Here is a 19,039-nt window from a genome sequence, read left to right as displayed (position 1 = left end):
TTCACGATTCTGACTAGGACCAAGGATACAAATGCTATGAAGAAGTTTATCCTCTTGGCATTTCCAATGTGTCTGAACATGGGAAGTACTGGTGCAATATTTCTAAGCCAAAGATCTTCAGATAAACATCTGAAGTTTTGGATGGAAACCAAACAGGGCCAAAGCGTTCAGCATTTTAGATCCTCCTATCTTGGATGGAAAGAAGACTGTTTCCAGAGAGCATGGATTGAGTTTGCTGCCTTGTTCCTAGTAAGGACTTTGGAGCATCTGATATCAGCAGTGGGTAGTAAATAAGTTTAGCAGACAATTATTTTTAAAAGAGGTTTCAAATAGTCAGAGGATGTGGAAAGACAGATTAAACGCCACCCTTTTGGGGCATAACAAGCAAATATGCTGTCATGCGGTTTCCAGAGACAGGAATGATAAATTACCAGTTGCTCCTGTAAAGCAGCAATCAGGGATGATGTGAAGGTTTTGGGAGGAGAGGAGCAGAAAACAGAGATCATGATTAATAAAGACAGTTATCAAAATAGACATGTTTTCCCCCCCTCTCCTTTTTAGCCCAACATTCAAGAGTACGAAGTAAAACACCCAGCATCATTGGGTTTGTGCCTGATGTTATTCCCTAATGATCAGTTCATCCAAGCTTAACTAATTAAGTATATAAACAACACTGCAGATTGAAGATATACTGGTGACGCCTGCAAAGAGAGGAAGAGACACAGAATGAATACACAGGCTGTACCAGGCAGTACGCCAGGCCAGGCTCATTAAAAAGCAGCAGGATAAAACTAGCTTCACAACTCGAATGCCAGCAGACATTCCCAGCGCCAAACTCTGTGCTCAAAAATTCCATGCAGATCTTTCCCCCAACTGTAGAAACGGTGACTGTTACTAATTACACTAATTGTAACCCTTTTGCGGTCACTTTGTGCTCCCCATCTGTTTGTTGTATCCACCCGTTGTCTCTTATGACCTCGCTGAAGCTGGGAGCATCAATTCATTATGTGTGTGTACAGCGCCTAGCACAAAGGGGCCTTGATCTCCAGACGGGTCCTCGATGTGCTTCTACAATACAAATACGAATAAGCTGTAACTATAAGTAACAGGACAAACCCTAAAGTTGTTACTCAGGCAATCTTCCATTGAATCTACTGAGTGGGCTAAGGAATTTTGCCTCAGTAAGGATTTCAGTATTTGGCCCAATAAAGACTGAATAAGCATTAGGGACAGCAGTAGTTTAGCATCCAAACTACTGTGCAGTAAGTTTGTTTTTCAATTCCCTGCTTGCTGTTGGAATTTTGAACCAGATTCCAAGAGACTGTCAGACTAGGAATCAAAGATGAATAAATAACATCTTTTAAAGGTGGGAAAAAATGGAGTGGGCATAAACAGAGGGGGGAGGGCAGATGCAGTGCGACCTCATCAGTTTACCTGAAATCTGACTGACAACATCCTCTCAACTCCACTGTCCCCGTGCTTGAAGAAATAGCGGCCAGGGGATCAACTCTACTCAAATTGCAACTGCTATGGGCCCTATTGATTCATATAATCAATTTATAGACGCTCACTTTATATGCATTTCTAAATCTCATAGCAGTTTAGAATAGTTGGTGAACTAACCCTATACACCAAGCCCCTCCTGAAAAGTGGGGATGAAAAGTTAGTGGCCTGAATTTCATCGGTACTGAGCACCCACAGCTACAACTGGAGTCTGAGTCAGAGCTGTGGGTGCTCAGCACCTCTGAATATCAAGCCCCAAATGATTTTGGTCATAAACTAAGACCAAAATTTTCAGAAGTGACCACTGACTTTGGGTGTCCAACTTAAGGCACCCTGAGACTGATTTCACTGCTCTACAGCCAAAATGCTTCTGAAATAAATGTAGTCAAACTTTACTAATTCTGGGTCACTGAGAACGAAAATGATGCTTAAAATTGTTGATTGGCTCTAGTTTTCAAGATATGCTATTGGGTCAGTATATACGACCCTTGACTTGGGAATGGCAGAGGATAAGTGAGTTATAAAGGGAAGGGATCTCAATTTAAACCAGAAATGACTAAAATACATCTTTAACTGGATCTATGAATAAATCTATGACTGGGTTTGGACAGTACTTGCTTTTTAGGCAAAACAATGAATGCTGCAATCTGAAGCTGGTATTGCGTCATACATGATATGAATTGCATCATGTTATTCCTAGAAGTCATGGATGATGCAATCATAACGAAGCTTACATCACTCTGCTGAACAAATTGCCCTATATCAGCTCTAGAAATCATACAGTGTCGTGCTCTCTTATTTGTCAGTGTTTGATTTTGCAAAGGGACACATTTCTGTTTAGCCAAAGTGAGCAGAGATGCCTCGTACTTGTGTGATCAGTGCAGATAACTTCTGCTATGTTTGTGGTGAAGTGACTTTTGCATCACAAAAGCGCAGTATAACCACTATGGTTAAGAAAGCCTATCCCCTTTATTTTGGCTGCAAAATTGGAGATCAGGACTAGAGGTGGGCCCCACACATATGCTGCAACACTTGTGCAACAAATCTTCGCCAGTGGTTGAACAGGAAAAGGAAATCTATGCCTTTTGCAATGCCAATGATTTGGAGAGAGCCAACAGATCATACCAGCAATTGTTACTTCTGCATGGTGCCTCCAGTTGGGAAAGGTGTGTCAAAGAAGAAAAAGTGGACTGTGCATTACCCAAACATTCCATCAGCTATACGCCCAGTACCCCACAGAGAAGGGCTGCCGGTTCCTGATGCACCAGAATCATTCTCACTTGAGTCAGATGAGGAAGAGGAAGAAACTTCTGGTCCTGAACCATCAATGTCACAGGACCCACATTTTCTCCCATCCTCCTCCTCTGAACCACACCTCATAAACACAAGGTGAACTGAATGACCTTGTCAGGGATTTGGAACTACCCATGGGTAAGGCAGAGCTGTTGGGCTCCAGACTACAGCAGTGGAATCTCCTGGCAGGTGATGTTAGGGTTTCCATGTTCCGTGACCGTCAAAAGGATCTTGTCCCATTCTTCTTCATGGAAGGTGATCTTGTAGCCTGCAACAACATCGATGGTGTGATGGCAACCCTCAACATTGTTCACGATCCAGATGAGTGGAGACTGTTTATTGATTCATCGAAGACGAGTCTTAAAGCTGTTTTACTGCATAATGGCAATGTTTTGCCATCAATTCCAGTTGGTCATGCAGTCCATATGAAGGAAACCTATGACAACATGAAACAACTTTTGAGGTGCATAAACTATGACCAACATCAGTGGCAGCTTTGTGGCAATTTGAAGGTTGTTGCTCTCTTGCTTGGTCTGCAGACTGGATCCACAAAGTACTGCTGTTTTCTCTGCGAATGGGATAGTCGTGCAAGAGATTCCCACTACATCAAGAAAGATTGGCCACTCCGACAGTCATTGGAGCCTGGGAGGAAAAGTGTTCAGCATCCACCACTTGTTGAATCAAGGAAGATTTTGTTACCACCCTTACACATCAAGCTGGGTCTGATGAAGAACTCTGTCAAGGCCATTGACAAAACACAAGCAGCTTTCAAGTACCTCCATGGAAAATTTCCAAGGTTAAGTGAAGCTAAGATAAAGGAAGGTGTCTTTGTTGGTCCTCAGATTCGTGAACTTCTTCGAGATGATGCATTTGACCATGCACTGCGTGGCAAGGAAAAGACGGCATGGAAAGCCTTCCAGTTAGTGGCAATAAATTTTCTCGGAAACAACAAGGCAGACAACTACAGGTTGTTGGTGGAAAACCTCCTCAAGGCATACAAAAGCCTTGGTTGCAACATGTCACTAAAGATACATTTTTTGCACTCTCATCTAGATTTTTTTCCACCAAACTGCGGAGCAGTGAGCGACGAGCACGGCGAGCAATTTCACCAGGACATTGCAACAGTGGAGAAACGCTATCAGGGCAAATAGAGCCCATCAATGCTTGCAGACTATTGCTGGACAGTGACAAGAGATGCTCCATTTAATGAATACAAGAGACAAGCCAAGAAGCGCCGAGTAGACACTGAATAGGACTAAACTATGTACATAATAGTTTTTTGCCTTTTGTTTCATAATAAATTTTATTTATATAACCCTTTTGCTGATTTTTAAAGTGTTATATAAACAGGACAGGTGAAATATTATCATGTAAAGCAACCATAAACACATGAAAAGACCTAGGTTTACAATTTATGATTAAAACCCTACTATCTACATAATATACATAGACATAAAATGTAAAAACTTAAATATCTTAGAAACAGTAGCCAATCAGTTATTTTAATTGTCATATATGAATTCAGCACATCAAAATACATAATAAATAGCACATTTTATCTCTGAAGCAGACGACTTCTCAAAAATTGTAGACCAGTGTTTTCAGAGATGCTGATTACCTAGAGCTCCCACTGTCGTCAGCTGAAGTTACGGGTGCTCAGTACTTCTGAAAAATCAAGCCCAAATTCAGCCTCCGCTTTCCCCCTCCCCCCGAAAATGAGACATGCAAAGTCAGTGGCCGCTTTTGAAAATTTTGGCCTCAGTGTACAGCAGAGATGGAACAGAATCCAGATCACCTGACGCCTTGTATAATCATCCTACTTCCTCTGTTAGCTGTGTGTGTGTCCAAATATCATGATCAGAGAGAGAAAAAATTATAACTAGATCACTGTAGAAATTTCTTATGCTTAGGCTAATTCAATAATGTTGGGATTTTATGGTTCAATATCTCAGAAACTTTCCTGATTAAGTAAGTATTTTGTATCTCATTGGAAAGGAAGATTCCTGACTTTCTAATGGTTAAAAAAAAATCCCATTTTTAGCCTGCAGGGAAAAAACATTGTTCTTAAATGTTTAACTGGTGCAGGACTGAATGCTGTTCACCCTAAGAGTCAGGCCAGAGTAGTGCTTCAGGGGGAAGGGAAATTCTATATTTGGGAGGGAAAAAGAAGCATTTTTCTGGCAGGCTGATTAAAAAAAAAGTACAGCATTTGTTTGAATCTGCTCAGAGTTCTGGAATGTTAGAAAAAGTCCCAGTGGAGCTGGATTAGTGTGCAGAGTTCAGGTATGGTGGTCAAAGTTGAGTAATAAATTCAATTTATCACATGGATATAATCTCCACACATACTGGATAGATATCCTGGAGATTATGCTTATTATATATATATATATATATATATATATATATATATATTAGGCCTTAAACAGCTTTTCTGAAAAGAATAAATTACCATTTTTGGCTTCTGTTAAATTTCCCTACAAATGTAAATATTCAATACAGCCAAATTATACTTAAGCAGTATCACAGAACAAGTTTATAGGGATTACTGTTTCTGAATTTACTAGACTGATTCAGGAAAACTGTAGGTTTAACACATTGCAGGGTTTTTAAGGAAAACTATATACGGTGGTATCAGCTCTCAAATTAACCTTCAATTTGTATGACTCCAGTCTCACAAAGAAGTGATTTGCCCCATAAGCTTCCCAGGCCTCCTTAACTCTGCTCCTGGAGGTTGTACACCATGCTGTGAAGACAGAAATTTTAAAGAGGCCAAACATTCTCTTCTAAATGCTCTCAGGGAGAGTGTGAAGTCTGAGTCTTTTTTTTGGTTTTAAAGGAGATAGATATTCCGGTGACCCAAATAAACTCCAGTATCTTGATACTGACGTGTGTGTATGTTTCTCTTCCACTGCCCTCCCAAAAGAGCCATTTATGGGTCTGAAATAATATGAAATCTAGAAATTCCATATTCTCTACCAAAGAGAAAAAATATATCATCAGATCAGATCCCCTGTTGTTTTGGAACCACAAATGGCTCCCTGTGCATTTGAAAAGCTCAGAACACATGTACAAATAGCACAAAGAGTGGAAATGCAAATACAAATACGGGAATCTGAGCACATCCCAAAAGTAGGCCCTTTCCAGCACTATTCTCAAGAGTCTATTAATTATTTACCCTCTGCCTGGGAAGCCTACTACTTGAACGTTTCAACAGACCTCTTTAGTACTGCAACATTTCACATTAGATATTGTCTCTAGCTATTTTCACCATTCATGCGAGTGACTCAAGGATCATTTTGGTCCTCAAGTTCCCCAGCTGGACTGTTTCTTCTATGACAATACAATTATGGTTTCAATGAGGCTATGGCCAGGTGCTTTGCAGAGGCTTCCTGGGCTTAGTAGAGATTCAAAATAATGTCTGTGACCTCTTCTTAAATCCTAAAAGCAGGTTCATCTCATCTGGCTCTTTCCTGCAGCCTCAGAGCATGAAGAACCCTTCACTGCTTCCAGCAACATCTGCTCAAGGGAGGAAATAATTAACAGAGGAACAAAAAAATGTCCTCCTAATCAACCTCAGCAACAATTAGTGACCTAGAAACCCATCTCCCAGTGACAGGGAGCAGCAGGTTTACTAGTCCCTAAGAAAGAGAAAGGCAAAAGAAGAAGCTAAAGACTGTTTGGAATCCCTCCTTCACCACTGGGATGTATGTAAGTACCTGTCCAGACTAGCATGAGTTATTTGGTTTAGATTGTGCGAAAGCTCTGGGAGAAGGCACATCTGTCAGAGAAAGTAGATACACAGAGCTTGAAAATGCTTCCATACAAATAACTCCAGGCTGCTGAAGATCTTCTATTAAGGGATGAGAGAATGGGGTTGACAAAGATGCTCATGAAATGTTCTTGCTCTATGCAGGACAAATGTATTCATAACATCTGCAATTTATTGATGTCATGTCACCCTCCAGTAGCTTAGTTTCCAGTCAGTCACCAGCACCATCCACGACTTCCCATTCATCCCTTCCCTACCCTACATAATCACTACTGACTTTCTATTATTTCTATCACAGTTTTCCTATCCATTCCTACCTATATTCTGTCACCGACCTCCTATTCATGCCCCCATCACTATGACAGGTGCACTAACCATCTACAACTTAAATCTGAAAACTGGCTTCCTGATTTCCATGGACTTGCTCCACTTTCTTGGTCTCTCATATTTCTCTCCTTCTTGTCCCACAAACCTGCTTCCCTCCCCCAATCATGGCACCCTCCCACCTCCAAAGATTCTGATCTGGCATGCAAGAGGGGCATGCTCACCCAGTCCGGGATCCACACAGAAACATACCTGAAAAAGAACCTTGGTTACAAGTTCAAAATTTGTTCTTTACACAAGAGACATTTAAAGTATTTAGTCCAGATACCCACCTGCAAATGGTGCCCAAATTGTCTCACAAACCTCCAATTTGTTCAAGTGACCAAAAAGCAACTTTTCCATTCTTTGCTTGTCTGACAAAGCCATGACCTGGAGGTTGGCTGCTCACTTAACAATTCCAATTCATAATCTAATAGGCAATGGCAGCAAATGGAACCTAGTCCTACATGTGCACTCAGATGCATTAACAAGCCTCTTGGATGAGTAGAGTGCAGTACTCTGCCAAGACAAGGGAAGGATTTTTTGATGCACTAGACAGGGCTGCTTTGCTCAGGGTGGTTTCATACATTGCCACAGCTGTCGAGAGAATGAATGGTTTATAAATGACCCCACAGGAGGGAGACCGAGGAGTGCTGCTGTACACCAGTGCCCTAGATCATTAGTAGCATACTGCTTGTACCACATGTTCAGAGGCAAGCACCATCAGCACTAGATCCTTCAGGCCCGGATCTTCCCATTTATCCTTCTCCAGGTTTTGCTCAATACTTTCCAGTTCTAGGGAAAGCGGAATCAGACTTCACACACAGGAATACACGTAGCACCTCAAGACTCAGTCTCACCTGGTGAACCATGCTTCTTCCTTTGAGTAGCTGTAAACAAGCCACCCTTAAATAAAAATCCTTCTAGGTTCATCCTTAAATTTGGAAGTGTAACATGTCTAGGCAATTCCTACCTAGATATTAACTGGCTGCTTCTCAGCTCTCCCTTCCTGGCCTATCACACACAACGCTGGCAAACGTTCCACAGTGGGATGCTGTGGAAATATCACATTTCTTCAGTGCAGTCAAAACATCCCACTATGCTATTTATAACGCCTTAAAAAAATACAACTAATCTGCCCTGTGGATGAGACATAAATCTGAGACCCTGACTATTCATGGTCATTATAGACCATGGGGCACATGAAAGCAGAGGGGTGATAATCGCAGTGAACCGACCAATTTCTAACTTGGGTACTTACCTAAATTCCATCTCTGAGTACAGCCTGTTGCATCAATGGCTGCATTTCAACGGTGAATGAGGTGAAAACTTTATATGTACTTGGGGATATGGGACGATAAGAAGCACTTTGAAAGATGTAAGATCTCATTAAAAGTACTACAGACCATGAGAGTCAGTTAGATCTATGCATAATGAGCAGTTATGCCTTTACACCCTCATTCCTTACCATGGCTTTCACACCATCTATGCTTTCAAGATACAACTGTGGAAAGCTTGCCCCCATTCAACTGTAAGCAGGGTCTGACTGAATTGTTCCCTGACAGCTAGCTGGGTGGGGGAGAGACTGGGTTTGTTTATGTAAATACAGTTTGCTCCTGCTGGGCTTAGATATCCAGCAGATAGAGCGTGTTTTGCTCACAGTAATCAACTTTGGCTGGTGTTCGGTTACAAATCACTAATACTGAATGCAGGGGTAGTGAAATGCTGTTACCGATGTTGTAATTATTGTAGGAAAACAGGGAAGCAGGACTGTGCTTAACCTGTCCCAAACGAGGGGGTCACCCTCAGTTGAAAGAACCTTGTTAAGCCAGGGGCTCGAATGCCAGAGCCCTGTGAAAGTAAGAGGGGTGGGAACAGGTATCCCAGCCAGGGGTTGTGGACCCTCCCTGACAGGTCCTCCCTGGACTGGTTTAACCTGTCTTCTCCACACACACTGTTCAAAGAAAGAGCTAAATAGGCTTCTTTAGGAGCTTCTTCATTATTTTAAATGCTCAATCAGAGCAGAATCCAGTTGTGGTAGGACTATGTTCCTGTCCTGCCTGTTAAGTCCTAAAAAAAAATCACTGAGAGCTGAAATCACTTGAGATGGGACAGTGTTTTTGCCCAGCCTGCAAAGCGCTGAAAATTATTAAGAGACTGATGTGCTGTGGTCACAGCAGAAGGTGACTGACAGTCGGCTGGCGAATGAGTGGCTGGTGAGGAGGAGAGGCAGGGCAGCTGGTGGAGAGGCGCGGCGGGAGTGGCCAGCAGGACGACCGGCGGGATCGGCTGGCAGAAAGGCGTGGCTATCAGCTGGCAGGGTGGCTGGCAGAGGGGGCGGGGAGCGAGTGCCTGAGCAGTGGAGAGAGTAAGGTGCCTCTTTGCCCTTCCCCCTCCATCCAGGGTGAGAGGTGAACTCTGCAGATGCACTTCTGAACCCTGGGTCTGCACTGAACAAGGACAGCAACTGTGAGTGGGGTGTAGAGAAGGGTCGGGGATGTGAAAGGGACTTTGGGGTTGCTGGACTTAAGAACCTGAGGGGAAAAGGACACTGCCCAACTTACTTGGGGGTGGGTCTTTTGTTCATGGTTTATGAACCCTGTTTGTGGTGTTTCCCCAAATTAACGACAAGTTACTTCCCTCCTTTTATTAAAAAGTTTCTTTTCTATACTCAGACTCTGTGCTTGCACGTGGGGAAGTATTGCCTCTCCAAGGCACTCAGAGGTGGTGTGTAATTTTCCCAGGTTACTGAGTGGGGGCTCAAGCCAGTTCTGTGTTGTATCAATAGAAAGGAACCCGTCCCTGCCTGCTGCCGGCTCCACCTGGCAGAAGGGTTACACAACCTTCAGGCCCAGAAGTTTGGTGTTCGACCACCTCAAAAAAGCAAATCACTCTGGTTTTCACAAGGAATCACAGGGAAGTTTCACAGGTAATTTTAACTAAAACCAGGAAGGAATATAAAAAACCTGCTTCTGCAAATCTATTCAAACTGAGAAGAACAGCCTTTCTAAAACAGCAACAATGCCACAAACCTGGTGACACTAAACATTGCTGTAGAAGGTATATATAGCAGGCAACTCCCTCCCCACCCCCCTTTAAGCTTCATGAATCCAAACAGACAGAGGGACATTTCTTTTACATTTTGAAAAACTGGTTCACTCACCCTGCTCCCTTTCACTCACCCAGAGCCCTTGTAAAGAAGTCTGCAGTGCACATGTAGCATGCTCTGAACTGTGATTAGAGAAAGAATCACAATACCTGCCCTAAAATCTAGTGGAACACAAGTGACAGCCTCAACATTACCTCCGGACAGACTGTGTTTTTTCCACAGACTACAGAGGAGGGGCTTATTTGGCTTAATTGGCAGTGTCTGTCAGTAACGAAGATTTTATAGGCCCCCCCTAGGCCTGCCTAAGTCTTGTTCATCCTCTTCCCTCTAATAAGATCTGACCATTCAATTAGCCCTCACTTCAAAAGGCTATTCTGCTGGCTTCAGCAAAGATAAAGGCTCAACAGAGAAGGAAACAGAGGCAGCAAAACGGGCTGCTCAGGTCTAGGCAGTTGCTTCATGCCCGTATTGAAAATTTTGCCCTGGATGTCCAGAGAACTTGGGGAGCAAGTAGGGGAGGGGACGAAGGAAAAAATGAAAAGCCACAAACTTTTTGGCTTCAGCTTTTATTTAAAGGGAAAAAAATTAAAAATTACGAACAAAGAATTTAAAAATATCCCAGTATAAGGCAGGGAACTGTGCAGCCTTACTAGCCCTGATCAGAAGGGAGTGGGACAAAGTTCCCTGCCCAGAGAGAGGTGACGGCTGGAGATCTGAGACCAGACTGAGCACTCCAGGAGTGGAGTGGGGTGGGGCACACGCAGGCGGCGGGGGGGGGGGCGGGGTTGCCCCCCCCCACCTCCGATATGCTGCTTGGCTTGTACTGACCATGCTCACGTGGCCTGAGCATGCTCAGTAACACTGCTGAAGCCCCTGCCCTCACCCCGCCCCCACCCCTACCCCACTACCGGCAGGCACGGGTCGCCTTTTAGTACAAGATGGTTGTCGTCCTCCCACCCCCAGGCAGCATGAACTTACGACATGTCATGTGCAAAGACTCCAGTGAGTTCGACGTGCAAACATTCTGACAGGCACCTGCTGAAACCTCAGACAAGGGTATGGGGACCTAACTCTGGAGAGCCAGAGTCAAGAACAGAAGGCACTGGCAGGTCAAATCATTATCATGAAGGCTCCCTAGAAAGGTCCTAGTACACAGCACTTGCCTTTCATTAAAGAATATGAGTCTATGGGTATGTCCACACAGTAGCTGGGAGGTGTGATTCCCAGTGCGGGTAGACAGCCATGCGCTAGCTCTGCTCGAGCTAGTATGCTAGAAGTAGAAGTGTAGCCATGGTGGGAAAGGCGGTGGCTGGGGCTGACCCCATCGGTACATATTTACACTGCTAGCCAGAGCCACTGCCCACATTGCTGCAGCCACACTGTTCTTTTCAGCGCACTGGCTCGAGTAGATGTCTACCCTCGCTGTTAAGCATTCCTCCCAGCTTCTGTGTAGACATACGCTACAACGGTATCTCAGTTATTGGGTTTGGCTTTCCCCCCCCAAGAGAAGGCACTTACACATATTTTGTTTAACTACCCATGAATCTCCACATACCTCTAAGAATGTGAACAGCAAAAACCCTTTGCTTTTTGTTTAAAAACAAAAGCAAACTCACAACCACAACCCTCCAGGGAATGTTTGTTAGAGAAATATATCTTGTGGTTGGGGTTTTTTAATGGATTATATCTACATAAACAAATAAATTGTGAAGGGCAATGGAGTTTTGGACAAGCAAGCTAACTCCTGGCCTCCCTTTTTAAAACCATGGATGTATTTTTCTGCATCCCTGCACAATACAAACTTGTGATCTCGTACCTGTAAGAGCCAGCAAACCATTTTGTTTCTCAGGGTGACAGACAAGATCAATAGAAGAGTACACCAGTTAAACACCAGAGCAGAACTGATTGGCCATAATAAAGCCCTTCACTTGTTTCTCTTTTTCTTTGATAAACACCCATTAAAAGCCCATTTGCCGAACCTTCTTTTCTTGATAATTTACAGCTGCTCCTTGCCCAATCCCTGTCAAGCCAGAATCAATGAGCTGACAGATTCCCTGATAGCAGTCTACAGTGACTAAACAATGTATTCTCAAGAAGTAGATATATTAAGCTCCTCCAGGTATACATGTTTGAGCTTTCTAGATTGGGACTTTCAAAAGGGGTCTATGGAAGTTAAACACCCTACTCCCATGCCAGTAAGAATATGATATTTTCTCAGCTCTGAGCTTTAATGGAGGCTCTAGTGCATGGCCCTGGGTAACGCACAGCCAGAGTGTGTTTAACCAGGAAGTAAAGACCTGACAACATAGTCGCAAGTAATCACAATAACAAAAATTAAGCACAAATGGGACCTGAATTCTTTTAGTAGTAATCTTCCTGTGATACTTACCTAAAAAATTAAGGATGTACTGACAAAGAATAAGATTGATAGTTTAAAAGTTTTTCTGGGATGGGTCAAAACTCATACATAAGAAACGACATGAACAATGCCCATTTTTTGAAGGGAACTTACCAAAGCCATTTTAAGGTTCTGAAATGTTTGGCCATAGGCTGTTTCCCCATCCCTACCCCCAACAAACCTATACTTCTATTTTCTGACTGAGAACAGAACAAGAAGTGCTGAAATATCGAGAGAAAGACTAACTAAAACTTACAAGTGGCAAGAAAAGGGCCAGATAGCTCAAGGATGCCAGATTTCCAACCCAAGAAGACTAGAAGGTCTAACAGTCTAGAAAGTTTGGAGAAGCAGCACAACTTTGGGGTGTTTATTCAAAGTAAATCCAAACACTGCATCTTTTTAGGTTTGCATGCCACCTCAAGGAGCACACCGTTCATTTGAATGATTGGTATGTTCCTAGATAATCATGGTTTCCTTCCAGTCTCTTTGTCTACGATATAATTGAGCTCAACATTACCGAAACCCCAAAAGGGGAAATATCAGGTGAGACTCTGAGTAAAACAAACAAAAACAAAAAACTAAACAACCCCCCCCCCCCCGTGAAAATAAAAGGAAACAGCTGCAAAAGCAAATGACTTGTTTGTACAATAACTTGTATTAGGCAATTAACAGTGGGATGAAACATGGCATTGCTACTGAAAAACAGCAATGTTGTTTAAAGAACATTTTATGGGCGCATTTTATGTTGTCCTCAGCAAATTTATTGCCAAGCTACAAAAGGCATTTATACACCCTTCCTTTTCCCTCTGATGAAAGGGTCGTTGCTACTTTAAAAAAAAAAAAAAAAAAAAAAAAAAAAGGAAAAAAAAAAAGTCCCACCCTGCTGAATGCACTTTAAACTTCAGATTCTCCAATTCAAATGGCGAAAAACTTAAACAGCTGAAATGAAGTGCAAATATATTAGTTACATGGAGGCAGCTCACAGCACTTTACAAGTGACTGTAATACCACAGGCTCGGGAAATTATTTTTGCAGCAGCATTCCGAATGGACCCGAGCAGGGCAAGATTGCATTTGTCAAGGCCAGAGAAAAGGATATCGTAGTAATCGAGAGACAAGATGATAGCCTGGAAGAGAGTTTTAGGTGGGTGGATTGATAGGAAAAGCCACATCTTAAAAAGGTTATGCAGAAAAATCTGCAAGGATTTATAGCACTGACTTGAAGACCTAGAAAGAATTGAAGATGACATCCAGGTTACAGGCCTGAGCAACAGACAGCAACACAGGAGAACCGATAGGCAAAGCCAGCTGCTATAAAAGCCTTGAGCTATTTGTTCCAAAACAAAAAGGGATGTAAAGCAAAAATGTATTTTTAAGGCAATTACTGAAGGAGAGCAGCACAGGAATCTAATCCATAGGTCTGTCAGAGTCAGAAGAGGGCCTTATTTTGATTTCTTGGCATTCATGCACAGCGCAGCTTGCTGTTCTGGTGTCAAATGGAGAGTTTCCAGATCGCAGTTGTGTTTTTATTTGCCCCGGAGATGGAAAGAAAGCCAGTTTCTGAGCATTCCCATAAATCAGAAACACCTGTTGGCATTCAAAACAGTTCCTTGGCCGGCTTTTGCCAACTGAGAGCCTAGCAGGTGTCACTGCAGCCAATGGGAATAACTAAAGTGGGTTCAGAGGCCCCACAAATGTTAAGCTACGCAAAGAAAAAACGTCTGCATAATTGCACGCAGTTCATGTGCACGTGTGTGTACGTCAGACCACAAGAAACAGTGGTCCCATAAAGTTAAGCATGCAGTTGGGTGTCTGGGAGGAAATTAATGCAGCTGAGACTGGAAAACCTCACCCCATAAATAGCAAATGCTGATTGGATACGCCATTCAATCTCTAACTGTTTCTGCTGGCGAAAATGCTGTGCGCACCTCCTTTTGGCTTGCTAGCATTCTGACTCCACTCCTCAGCCAGGTGAAAAAAAACCATGACTCCAGCCACCCCCACCATATAGCCTATTGCAGAGATTTGACCTAGTTTCCTAAGGATTCTATTATTCTTTGAGGCATGGGCACTAATGGCCAGCATTATAAAGAAGAATTAACAAACCCACCCTGAAATTAGCTCCACAAAGCACTAATTCTGTGAGGCAGCATGGGATAGAGGACGGGGGAATCAAGATGCCTGATGTTCTGCCATTAACTCATTGTCCAATTTGGGGCCTCAGCTTTGTCTATTGTCATCATGTGCACTTCTAGGGCTAGATAGATAAATCATATGAAATTATATAGGCCCTTGTAATGGGGAGACTGACTGAACAGCAATTAATTTTCACATTTCCATTGAGGTAAAATGTGGTACACGCTTTCTCTAAGGCCAAATATGACCTTCGGCCAATCCATCCAAGGTCATCAAAGGGCATCAGTCTTTCTTATCCAATGTCAAACATTCCAGTCCCATTTGCAGTGGTAAACCTGACATTTGGTAGACTTACTCATTATAGACCACTGGCTACCGCAAAAGAAATCCGAAATCCCACATTTCAATCAAATCACCAAAACATTCTCAATCTAATAATGTACAGAATGTCTTACTATTTTCTGTGATCCAGTTGGGTTGGGTTTGAGGTCTCCAGTTTGGGGAAATTAAGTTTGCCTGGGGTCAGCAGTTCTATTTGATGAACTTTAGCCAGGCTAATTGGTGAAGATGAGTGCATGCTCCACAGGTACTGATGCTTACAGGCAGGTCCCTCCTCAGAATGGACTGCTGTCAACTAATCAATAACACTCGCTGTGTATCACTTTAGCCATCTGTAATACTGATGTAATGATATCCACCTTTAAGCGATGCTGCTAGTAGTTTTGGGTAAATCTGAAAAGGTTCAATTTCAATAATTACCATCTGAATCTCCTCCAACTCCAAAATTAGCCACACACACCCCCCTAGAACACAGAGAAAAGGACAGTTACCTGTTCCGTAACTGGCGTTCTCCGAGATGTGTTGCTTAGGTGTATTCCACAGTAGGTGTGCGTGCTCGCCACGTGCACCAGTGCCGGAAGTTTTTCCCTTAGCAGTAACCGTAGTGGGGGAGCCCCGCTGCGACCCCTGGAGTGGCACCTCCATATCATGCTATAAGGGGCGCTGCGCGCTCCCCCCCACCCTCAGTTCCTTCTTGCCGCCAGTGAAGGTAGTCGGAACTTTGTGCTCCAGCCTAACTGTAGCTCTCTAGCCTTAGTGGTACGATTCTTCGACTGTAGTTAGTTTCTCTAGTTAGCGGCCTGGCTCAGGGCATGCCCCGTGCCCCAGGCTTCAAGTCATGTGACTCTTGTCGCAACTCCATGCCCAGAAGCGATCCACATTCTCAGTGTCTTCGCTGTCTGGACGAGACTCACGTAAGTGAGCATTGCAAAATCTGCAAATCGTTCAAGCCTCGGACGAAGTGTGAACGAGATATCCGTTTCCAGGCTCTACTCATGGAGTCGGCATTGGCCCCGGCACCGGTGCGCCGACCTGACCCAGCGCCAGGCATCGCGTCCTCGGTGTGGAGCAAGGGACCAGTCAGCACCGCTCCCCCGCTAAGAAGCAAGGGAAGACCCAGCGGCGCCGAGACAAGGATAGGGGTCAGGCCGGACCCCAGTTGGGCAGCCCACAATCCCCATCGGGACCTAGACCTCCGACTCGAGCGGAGTAGTCCGGTCCCGTCTGCGCATGCCTCTCCTCCGGTAAGGATACCCTCAATGCCGGAGGCAGCACAGGCAGTGTGTGACATCCTCGTCCTTCCGGTGCCGGGCACACCGCCCAAGTCGGTCCCCCAGTCCCGAGGGAAACTGCCATTGGGTGCTCACCAACCATCTCCACCCCACTACGGGTACTGCTAAGAGAAAAACTTTCGGCACCGGTGCACGTGGCAAGCACGCACACCTACTGTGGAATACACATGAGCAATCACTCGAAGAAGAACTTCTGGTTAGGTCAGCTTCCAGACCCAACCGGAGATCCTGCAAGAACAGTCTTTTGGGGGATATTATAACACTTTCATCTCCTGTCTCAGCATGAAATTGGAAGTGAAAATACAACTACTAGAACACTGCAGAACTTCAGTCAAGGTTGATTTTTGAGTTTGGTTCTAAAAAAAAGGCAAAGGCGTGGATTAGAAGGGCAAGTCTATGGTTTTTTGTTTTGTTTTTACCCAGACTGATTCACCCATCTATTCCTGTGAGGCTTTACATTAATTAATGTTGTGAAACCAACAGCTGTTGGAAAGCCCCCCAAAGAAAAGAGACGTACAAGGGCAAATTCATAATACTAGCTTGAACCTCACATTTGAACTTGATGTAATGATACCAGAATAAGCAGAATTCCTGTTTCCTGAGAGATCATTTTTCATTGGCATTTGGTAACAGATGTTACGCAATAAAAAAAATGATTGTAACAAATTGTTTTTCTCTCTGGCTGGTGCCAGCTGTTGATCTGGTTACGATGGTTGCCAGAGAAAGCTTCTGCTCCTTCTCTGAAGGAGTTATTATCAAACAACTCAGTCTGGCTTGATATTGCACAGAATAGCAAGGCTCCTCTGCAGTAAAGGAATTCCAGAGAGCCACTGGAATGCACAGAACTGCCAAGCACTTGAATTCGATTCAAGGATATGGAGAAATTGTTCTATTTTCTCATATGCCCCTCATTAATTATACCACTGGAAGCTGGAATCTTCAATGTCTCTTCCCGGAACACACAGCATCTCAAAGATATTTTGACATTCCCAATTATTAGTTTCTTGAATTATTATATTAGTTGCTTTAAAATAAATGTTAAATTATTCTATTCATTTGATGCTCCTTTAATGCTGGGAGCATGGGGGGAGAGAAGAAAATGCGTTAGGATTAAACGCAATGAAAAATAATAAAGATGAAGGTGAAACCTTCAGCTGAGCTGATTGATTGTTTCAGAAACAGAATTAAAAGGTGATATGAACTGGCACAAAATGACCTTCTAATTGGGTGCCTTAAAAACCGCAACACGCTCCTGAGGAAAAAAGCAGTGTAAGACTATCCATCTCTGCAAAAACATTAGCTGTAATACTTTCTTTTGTGACATTTGGACCAGTGCATAAATCATCCTTAAACATGGCAATTCTGACCATTTCCACAAAGCGTGTGCTAACATTTACCCTTTTTTCCTTCAATCTTCATTCCTAATTTCACTAAGAAAAGGGTCTATTTTCACTGGAATGGGTCACATTTTCCAATTTGAATCAAAAGGCAAAAAAAAAAAAAAAAGTGCTTGAATTTTGAGTGGTTTTGAATTTTGCTATGTTTTGCTGACCTATGAATCCTAATGCAACATTGTCACAACTTTGACCAAGCTCTGCTATAGGGTTAATACTAATATGAGTTTGAGATGATCTGGGGCTTTTCATAAGTCTCTTGAAGATAACTCCCAATTAAAGGTCATGAGAAATAAACTCTCTCAAGACACTTTTTTTCTATAATGTAAAAAGGCTGAGAGACTTGAAAATTCTCAGCGGGGTACAGAACAGAAACAACTCAACAACAACAGGGATCAATCAGAAAGCAGGGGAACTGTTAGGGACAGACATCTGAAGGCGGAATTTGCTTGACATTCCCAAAGCAACTAGATAAGCTCTTCTAGGAAACTGAAGTGAAAAGTCTACTCTGGTTTATTATTTCATCCCCAGCCTGCACAATGGTCCCAGCATACCTCAGAAGACACAAAAGACATCAGTTAAACATGTTGAGTAACATTATTTATCTAATTTGTGTATCTGCTGCCAAAACAAATATATGTTCACCTGTCCACTACGAACGGGACTCTAAGGCTACAGCCTCATTTCAGAGCTCCCAGCGAAAATCTTTTTAGAACATATCTCTTGTATTTGTTTTGGCAGCAGGTACATGAATTAGATAAATAACAGTCACCACCATAAATGACACTAATTGGTCTCCTTGTTGTGAAGATCTGCTAAAGACGAAGTGGGAATGGAGTCTAAGCTACACTGCAGGTCAGAAATGAAGGGATGCTCTGGAGAAAGGGCTGGTCTGGCATACTTGGTAGGGGATGCTCCGGAGAAAGCTTACATTGCCCCTGCCCATGCTGAATCTGCTCTAGGACCAGAGGGTTTCAGTCTCAAGGCTGTCAGTCCAATACCATTTCTGAGCATTAAATAGGTATTTTTTTTAAAAATGAAAGAAGTGCATTTTATTTTATCTACATAATCCAGAGAGACAAGAAATTTTGAAGACCAAAACCCTTCCAACTCTTGCATGCTAGAAACAAACACAATGTACTTATCGTTAGTATTATTTCAAAAGAGGATAAAAATAGACTCTTCCACAAACCTTAACAACTAACATACTTTGCAGACTTGCTACTAGCCAGTGAGGTTAAATCAAGAAAGGTATTAAGTGTCCTGACTCCTGACAATAGTACCAAGTACTAGCAGTACCTCACTTATATCTCTGGAGGGTGATAGAAACTACTAAAGTTAGACATTTTTAAATCAGTAGGACCAGATAACTTGCATCCAAGAGTATTCAAAGAGCTGGCTGATGAGCTCACTAGACTATTCATATTGATTTTCAATAAGTCTT

General features: G+C 43.1%; 1 protein-coding gene across 2 annotated transcripts in view; it reads right to left on the bottom strand.

Annotated features, from left to right (window-relative positions):
- Positions 1-19,039, bottom strand: part of MEGF6 (multiple EGF like domains 6) — a 238,803-nt gene that overhangs the window by 151,621 nt on the left and 68,143 nt on the right. The gene's annotated exons all lie outside the window — the stretch shown is intronic.

The sequence above is a fragment of the Terrapene carolina genome, unplaced genomic scaffold (assembly GCF_002925995.2).
Source record: "Terrapene carolina triunguis isolate 2854851 unplaced genomic scaffold, T_m_triunguis-2.0 Scaffold714, whole genome shotgun sequence".
Taxonomy (NCBI): Eukaryota; Metazoa; Chordata; order Testudines; family Emydidae; genus Terrapene; species Terrapene triunguis.
The sequence above is the reverse complement of the archived record's forward strand: the minus strand, read 5'-3'. Positions and strand labels throughout refer to the sequence as shown.